The following is a 9399-nucleotide window of genomic DNA, read 5'->3' on the forward strand; positions in this document are numbered from 1 at the left end:
AAAGCAGCTCATTGGAGCATTGTGAGGGTATTGGCACACATCATTTTCTGACTGCCTAAGCCATCACAAAAGCAATAGTACCATTGACATTTTGTGGCCGCTTTGGCCGCCACAAATGCCTTCATTTTCTCCCTATATATCACTCTTTCTCTAATTTCTCACTTCTACTTTCTCTCTAAATTTTCTCTTTAAATTTTCTCTCTACCTTCTCTCTATGAGTGCTAGTTGATAACGGTTCATCGTTAAATGTCATGCCAAAATCAACACTATCAAAACTATTTGTTGACGGGGCTTGCTTGAAGCCAAGTACTATGGTGGTGAAAGCGTTTGATGGATCCAGAAGACAAGTTGTTGGAGAGATTGACCTTCCGATTCAAATCGGACCCCATAACTTTGGAATAACCTTCCAAGTGATGGATATTAAGTCGGCGTATAGTTGCCTTTTAGGAAGACCGCGGATTCACGCTACTGGAGCAGTAACATCCACTCTCCATCAAAAGCTAAAGTTTATAGTGAACAATAAGCTGTTGATAATATCTGGGGAAGAAGATATGATAGTGATTCATCTATCTTCTACGGGATACATTGAAGAAGCAGAGGAAGCCATTGAGACTTCCTTCCAAGCATTAGAAATCGCCAATGTTGTCTTCATGGGTGAAGGATTTCGTTTAAAAGAACCAAAACTATCTACCACATCATTGAAGTTTACAAAATCTATGTTGGAAGGAGGAGCTTTTGTTAAATTCGGGAAATTGATAGAAATACCAGAAAAGAAGGATAAGTACGGGTTGGGATATTTACCTACCAAAGCTGATCAAGAGAATGCTGTAAAAGAAAAACGAGAAAGCAAGATAGCTCGTTGGAAAAATCGGGTACCAAATTCACAAAAGATCCCTATTTGTGACATTCATCAAACCTTTCAAAGCGCCAAAATAATATATGTTGATCAAGTGGCTGTTGTGAAAGAGGATCGTGTTGATGATACTCTCGAATTGGTGTACCCTTGTCCGCCAAACACCAATCTCAATAATTGGAAGATCATCGAGTTTCCAGTGTTAGTTAATTCATGTTCAAAGTAATTATGTATTTTAACTCCTTTTGCTATGCCCAATGCTATAAGGATAACTAATAGGGTGCATGTATTTCAATTCCGTATTTATTATTAATAAATGCATTTTTGAATTCTTTAGTTGTTTTTGTTTTCCTTTTTTTCTTTTTTTAGCAATCTTTATTCATTTTTTGTTCCTTTCCTCTTAATTTAAACAATGCCGAGATGAAAATGAACATGATGACAATAACGGCGCTAGAAACCCTTGTAATTTTGAACATCCAATTAATCACGCTGATGAGGATTGTGAAGACGGTTGTGAGCCTCCCCCAGAACTAGAAAGGTTAATTGAAAAGAAAGCTAAGATAATCCAACCCTATCAAGAACCTGTTGAGGTGATCAATTTAGGGACCGAACATGATAAGAAAGAAATTAAAATTGGTATGTCTATGAAAGAAGGTGAACGAGAAAAGCTGGTTAAACTTTTATTTGATTATGTGGATCTCTTTGCATGGTTATATCAGGATATGCCTAGGCTAGATACTAACATAGTTGAACACAAGCTACCACTCAAGCCTGAATGTGCTCCAATTAAACAAAAATTGAGGAGGATGAGGCCTGATATGTCACTTAAAATTAGAGAAGAGGTCAAAAAGCAATTTGATGATGGTTTCTTAGCAGTGACAAAATACTCTCAATGGGTGGCTAATATTGTCCCAGTTCTAAAAAAAGATGGAAAGGTTCGAACGTGTGTTGATTATCGGGATTTAAATAAAGCTAGTCCAAAAGACGATTTTCCTTTGCCTCACATTGATGTCCTAGTTGATAGCACTGCTCAATATTCTCTTTTCTCCTTCATGGATGGTTTCTCAGGATATAATCAAATCAAGATGGCTCCCGAAGATATGGAGAAAACTACATTCATTACACAATGGGGGACTTTCTGTTACAAAGTGATGCCATTTGGATTGAAGAATGCTGGGGAAACCTACCAAAGAGCAATGGTAACTTTGTTTCATGACATGATGCATAAAGAAATAGAGGTTTATGTGGACGATATGATTGCAAAATCTCGGACCGAAGAAGACCATGTTGTTAACCTTCAAAAGTTGTTTGTGCGACTAAGGAAGTTCAAACTCCGTTTAAACAATTCTAAATGCACTTTTGGTGTAAGATCAGGCAAGTTACTTGGGTTTATTGTTAGTCAAAAAGGGATAGAAGTGGATCCAGATAAAGTAAGAGCAATACAAGAAATGCCCGTTCCACGCACGGAAAAAGAAGTTTGTGGCTTTTTGGGCAGATTGAATTACATTGCCAGGTTCATATCGCATCTCACCGCTACATGCGAGCCAATTTTCAAGTTGTTGCGCAAAGACCAAAAGGTTGAATGGAATGATAATTGTCAAAAAGCTTTCGAAAAGATTAAGCAATACTTGTCAAAACCTCCAATATTAGTGCCTCCAGTTCCTGGAAAAACCACTTATTATGTACTTAACAGTACTTGACGAGTCAATGGGTTGTGTACTAGGGCAACATGATGAATCTGGTAAGAAGGAACATGCTATTTATTATTTGAGCAAAAAGTTCACCAACTATGAAACAAGATATTCACTGCGTGAACGAACATGTTGCGCATTAGCATGGGCCGCTCGTCGGTTGAGGCAATACATGTTATGTCATACAACTTGGTTGGTGTCTAAAATGGACCCAATTAAATACATCTTGGAGAAACCTGCTCTTACTGGAAGGATTGCCCATTGGCAGATGTTGTTATCAGAATACGATTTGGTATACGTTACACAAAAAGCTATCAAAGGAAGCGCCCTAGCGGCGTATTTGGCCCAACAACCTGTAGAAGATTATCAATCAATGCACTGTGAATTCCCCGATGAAGGTATCGTGACTTTATTTGAAGAGACTGAATCATATGATAAAGAAAAATGGACTTTGGTGTTTGATGGTGCTTCTAATGCATTAGGGCATGGAATTGGAGCCATTTTGATTTCCCCAGAGAACCAGTTCACTCCATTTACGGCTAGATTGTGTTTTAATTGCACAAACAATATTGCAGAATATGAGGCATGTGTCATGGGCATTAAAGCAACCATTGAATCAAAGGTAAAAGTTCTTGAGGTATATGGAGACTCGTCTTTGGTCATCCATCAAACAAAAGGAGAGTGGGAAACTCGAGACTCCAAATTGATTCTGTACCATACATATATCAAAGAATTGGTAGAATACTTTGAGCATATCACTTTTCACCATATTCCTCGAGAAGAAAACCAATTGGCTGATGCCTTGGCCACATTGTCATCAATGTTCAAAATAAGTATCAGTCAGGATGTGCCGGTCATAAAAATTCAACAAAAGCATAAGCCAGCATATTGCTTATCGATAGAAGAAGAGCTTGATAGCAAACCATGGTTTTATGATATCAAATCCTATGTTACGAATAGAGAATATGCATCAGGTATTTCAGAAAACAACAAGAGGGTTTTAAGGAAACTCTCAATGAACTTCTTCTTAAATGCTGATGTGCTTTACAAGAGAAATCATGATATGGTTCTCCTCAGATGTGTGGATCAAGCAGAAGCAGAGAAAATTATTCAAGAGGTTCACGAAGGTTCTTTTGGAACTCATGCAAATGGACACGCAATGGCAAGAAAAATCTTGAGGGCTGGCTATTATTGGTTGACTATGGAATCTGATTGCTTTAGTTACGTAAAGAAATGTCATAAATGTCAAATATATGCTGATAAAATACATGTACCGCCCACCTATTTGAATGTTTTAACATCACCATGGCCGTTTTCAATGTGGGGGATGGATGTTATTGGACTCATCGAGCCTAAAGCTTCCAATGGTCACCGGTTTATCCTGATAGCTATTGATTATTTCACAAAATGGGTTGAAGCCATTTCTTATGCCAATGTGACGAGAAGTGTGGTTGCCAAATTCATCAAAAGAGAATTGATTTGTTGATATGGCTTGCCAAACATGATAATCACTGATAACACGACTAATTTGAATAACAAATTGATGAAAGAGTTGTGTGATAGTTTCAAAATTCAGCACCATAATTCTTCGCCATATCGTCCGTAAATGAATGGAGCTGTAGAAGCAACAAATAAGAATATCAAGAAGTTGAGACATATAAGGATTGACATGAAATGATTCCCTTTGCATTACATGGTTATAGAACATTTGTTCGCGCCTCAACAGGGGCAACTCCTTTCTCATTGGTGTATGGAATGGAAGCGGTACTTCCCATTGAAGTTGAAATTCTCTCGATCAGAGTCTTGATGGAAACAAAATTGGAAGAGGCTGAGTGGGTTCAATCACGATTTTACCAATTAAATCTCATAGAAGAAAAGAGAATGATAGCCCTATGTCACGACCAACTATATCAAAAAAGACTTAGAAAGTTTGTCCTCGAGAGTTTCAAGAAGGGGACTTAGTGTTAAAGAAAATATTGTCCATAAAAAAAGTTGCTTGTGGAAAATGGACCCCGAATTATGAAGGACCATATGTTGTGAAAAAATCTTTTTCTGGGGGAGCTTTAATACTCGCAGAAATGGATGGAGATGACCTTCCATTTCCAGTAAATTCAGATGCAGTCAAAAAATTTTATGCTTAAAAAAAAAACAATGGGCTCGCTAGGTTGAAAATCTGAAAAGGCGACCTAGGCAAAAATTAGAGCATCCCGATGGATTGAAAACTTGGAAGAGTGGTCCATGCAAAAGTTAGGGATAAGTGCTTCAGATTGGGGCAATTATTATTCTTGGAAGCTGATTATTAGGATTCTTAAGTTACGAGAATGACTAGCGTTTGTTATGTCTCCACCTAAAAATCAAACATACTCATCCTCACATTGTAACCTCTACCTCAATTGTTTTGCTTTCAATGTAACAAATGTATATTTTCCAATATTGTCATTCAATGTTGTACGTTTATATACCAATCCAGTTTCATTATTGATTTCTATTGTTTCAAAATTTTGTTTTATGATAATAAATGTTGGAATTTGAAATACGTGAAAATATAAAAGTATTTTAAATATTTTGACACTTGAAAAATATATACACGGGAACTCGTTTGATTCTCAAGATATATGAGTGTGTGAAAAATAATAAGGAGGTTAATCATTTTAAACAATGGATTTTGCTTCGCCTCGAAAAGCGGTCACACGAGACATACTGGAGTCGTCATGCAAAAAATGGTTGTTATCTTGATTCATTGAATCTTGGGACGGAGAAGAGCATAAGGATCGGGGAATAAAAAAAATGAACAAAAATTGATCTACTCACATGATTCATGCATCTGCGTTGACACTCATTTCTGTCGATCTACGCATCTCAATTTTTTTTTTTTTTTGCATCATTCCCACTTTAACATCTCAAGGGCACTTTAATACATGTGTTTGTTATTGGACAAAATTTATGTCCTTATATTTATTTATCTTTTACCTGATAACATGAAAACGAATATCATTATTATTCATATTTTCATATTTTTCAAGTAAAATACAATTAAATAGGGGCAGCTGTAGTACCCTAATTTTGTCCAATTTATTTAAAAATAAATTAAAAAGGGAAATAAAATAATTACAATAAATAGGCTCATGCCAAATCAGATTACAATTACATTCAAATTATAATCAAATCAAATTAAAAATTAAAAATGAAGCCAAATTAAATTACAAAAAAAAAAAATTAGGTCAAACTAATTCAAATCAAGCCAGCTGTTTCCAATTTTGCCTGTGTTTTGTTCTCTACTGTTGTCTTTGTTCACTGCCAAACCCAGATATGTTGATGCTTACTGCCATTGATGCACAAGCCATGCTCATTGATACATTTGTACCTGTTGTAACTAATTAGAGAAATAAAAAAGATAACTTTTATAAATCAGCCATTGCACACATTATGCAGAACAAAAAGACAAATTTTTGAGTTTTAAAAAAAGAAACTAAAGGACAAATTAAAGCCCAGCAACAGATCAGATAAAACAAATAAAAGTCAAAATCGTGAATGGATCAAAGGTGCAGAAAAACGCAGATGATGAACAAAGGAAACATAACATCAAACTAGGAACTGGAAACAGAGGCACATATAAGAAAGCAACTAAACACATTAAATACTCTATAAATACATCTTTTTAAATTTCAAAGGAGGGATCTAAGATTAACACCACTGATAAAAAACACATAAAAGGAAGGAGAAAAGGAAGAAATTAGAGGGTGCAGTAACAAACGATAAACAACAAACAACAAACAACAAACGCAAAGGTATTTTTTAGACAATAAATCCGTTTATTTATCTTCACTATACAAATAATTTTTTTGTTTAAAAAGGTGTAGTTTTTTTTTATTTGCAAAATCAAGCATAATGGAATAAACATGAAAAAATAAAATCAAAGATTCTAACCTGCGACATGATGCCGTCGTCAAAACCGCCGACGTTGTGGTCGATGTGGCCGCCATCGCCGTTGGCGCTGTGGCCGCCGTCGGCGTTGGCGCTAAGGCCACCGCTGGCGTTGTGACCGCCGTCACCGTTTCCTTGTTCCTCTTCATTTTTTTTTCGGTTGATGCATCCATCTACATTTCCCCTTCTACTTTCAAAACAGAGAATGAACAAGGAAGGAGATAAGGTTTCTTTGTTTTGTTTGAAACCCAAGCGGCTGCCCCCTCCTCTAATTAGGGTTTCCTGTTTGTTTGTTTTGGACCATTTTTTTTAAGTTAGCTTGGGCTTGGGTTTTAAACAAAAAACAAGAATTTGTTCAAACTCAGCCCATTTAAAACTATTTATTTTATTTTTTAAAAAAGGTTAATTTTCCTTCATAACTAAATACCAATTTCATCATAAAAAATACAAATAAATGTTATATTAAAGATTAATTAGATGTGACATCTGTTGGATTTTGATCCTTTGATTCCTAATTTTGACATAATTAATAATTCAACAATGTTCATACAATACATGATAAATCTAATATTTGAATTGAGCAAGATTTCAGGAACCATAATCCAATCCTACACACTTGGATCAAATTGCTTGGAACACAAGAAATCAACAAAAGTTGAATTCTGACTATGTAAATCGATTGGGAAATCGATTTCATAACAAGGGTGTAAGGAAATCTTAAGTGTTTGTAAATGTGAAATCGATTAGGCAATCGATTAGCTTAATTAAAAATTAAAACTGCACAAGTCAGTAGCCTCTGATTTGGAGAGTAATCGATTGGGAAATCGATTGAACATTTCACAAATCAAACCTGATGGTAACACATCGATTGGTAAATCGATTGAATGAGTCACAGTGGCACTCCAGTGCTGAGGAAATCGATTGGCAAATCGATTGACGAAGTATCCTTTAAAAAATGACCTCACCTGTGACAAATACAATCGATTGGACAATCAATTGTTAACACTTTCAATTTTGATAAAGTTTGGTTGCAATCGATTGGGAAATCGATTGAACTAAACACCAGGTAAAAACTTTTCAGGAACATGCCACCAAATCGATTGACAAGTCGATTGATGTCAAATAGCTGAGTCTCTGTTTTGAAAACAATCGATTGGCAAATCGATTGAAATAAACTTGTTGAAAACACAGTGAACTCTGAAGTTTGGCAAATCGATTGAGTAATCGATTGAAAATAGTTTTATTAAAACAGTTTCCCAGAAATCGATTAGGCAATCGATTTATACAGGTCTGGACATGTTCTACTGAAAAGTGGTTTTAAAAGAATCGATTGGTAAATCGATTAGCTTGTATAGTTTCAAGATTAAAGAAAACCAAGATCGCGATAATCGATTGGCAAATCGATTTAGCACCTTTTATAACTTTACAAAATCGATTGGGAAATCGATTTCGTAAGTGGTTTTTCAGAAACTATATAAGATGTCTTTCAATCTTTATTCATAAGAACTTTTACATAACTTTTTCATAACTTTCATAATTTCTCTTATGCTCTCAAAAACGGTTCATGGCAACAAACTAACAACTTCATAATTGTGATTACAGATCTCAATACAGTTTGTTGACAATCTAAGAGAAATGATAATGTGCTCAAGAACAATCCATGAATATCCAGATTTGTGAAGAGCAACATTCATAAAGATTGAAGACCCTTTTGTTTTACAATCTTTATTCTTTCTGTAATAAAACTTTGAACGAAATAGAACGCAAGAAAAGCCAGCTCGAAACTGGTGGCTACTTTCTTGGTTGAGAGGACTCAACAAGAAAGAGTCGCACTTTGATTCTGTGATAGGCTGCTGAGTGTCTTCAAGGATCAGAGGGTATTCAATAGGAAAGATATAATTAGAGATTGATAGGTTTCAGGGAGGAAACTGGAAAATCTTTGTAATTGATTCTTTCTATTGAAGGAGAAGAAAATCTGAAATCCGATTGGATTTTCAGGACTGGACGTAGGTTGTTGTGGAACAACCGAACCAGGATAAATCTCTGTGTCTTCTTCTCTAACTCTCTCTCTTTAATTTTCTATATTGCTAACGTTGCATGCCTCAAAATTTAATTTCCGCTGTGCGCTTGATACTGATTAATTTGGTAACGAAAACTGATATATTTTCTTTATTGCGAGGTCACTGATACCAACAATTGGTATCAGAGCCAACTTCTTGAGAGGTAAAACTTATAAGAAGATGGCCTCAACTGACGTTCTGGGAGAAGGCGCTTCGTTAGCTCGACCACCAGCTTTCAACGGTACAGCCTACATGTACTGGAAGCAAAGAATGCTCATATTTCTGGAAGCAAGTGGCATAGATATCCTTGATGCTGTTGAAAACGGTCCGTACATTCCCAAGATTGCAGGAACTGACAACTCAATGATTATCAAGCCTAGAGCCGACTGGTCAGATGATGACAAGAAGAAGGTTGGTTTCAATGCGAAGGCTAAGAACATCATCACGTCCGCCCTATGTGCAGAAGAGTTCTTTAGAGTGTCCAATTGCAAGTCAGCAAAAGAGATGTGGGACATCCTCCAAGAAACTCACGAAGGTACTACTGATGTTAAGAGAGCTCGTGTGAATACGCTCATGCACGAATATGAATTATTTAGCATGAAGAAAGAAGAGTCAATCAGCGATTTGCAAACCAGATTCACACACATAGTCAACAACCTGCATGCACTAGGAAAAGATGTGGATAATGAACAGCAGATTGGAAAGATCATGAGATGTTTAACCAGAGAATGGCAGCCCAAGATTACCGCAATAGCTGAGTCTAAGGATCTAGCAAAGATAACGACAGCAACATTATTTGGTAAATTGAGGGAACATGAAATGGAATTACAACGACTGGATGAATCAGAAATTGAAAGTAGGAAAAAGAAAG

The 9399-nt window shown here is 36.0% G+C and overlaps 1 pseudogene; it reads left to right on the top strand.

The window, feature by feature from the left end:
* Nucleotides 1-716: 716 nt before the first annotated feature.
* On the top strand, nucleotides 717-6693 carry LOC140920494 (uncharacterized; annotated as a pseudogene).
* Nucleotides 6694-9399: the final 2706 nt, after the last annotated feature.

This window comes from Cicer arietinum, chromosome 5 (genome assembly GCF_000331145.2).
Source record: "Cicer arietinum cultivar CDC Frontier isolate Library 1 chromosome 5, Cicar.CDCFrontier_v2.0, whole genome shotgun sequence".
Lineage (NCBI taxonomy): Eukaryota > Viridiplantae > Streptophyta > Magnoliopsida > Fabales > Fabaceae > Cicer > Cicer arietinum.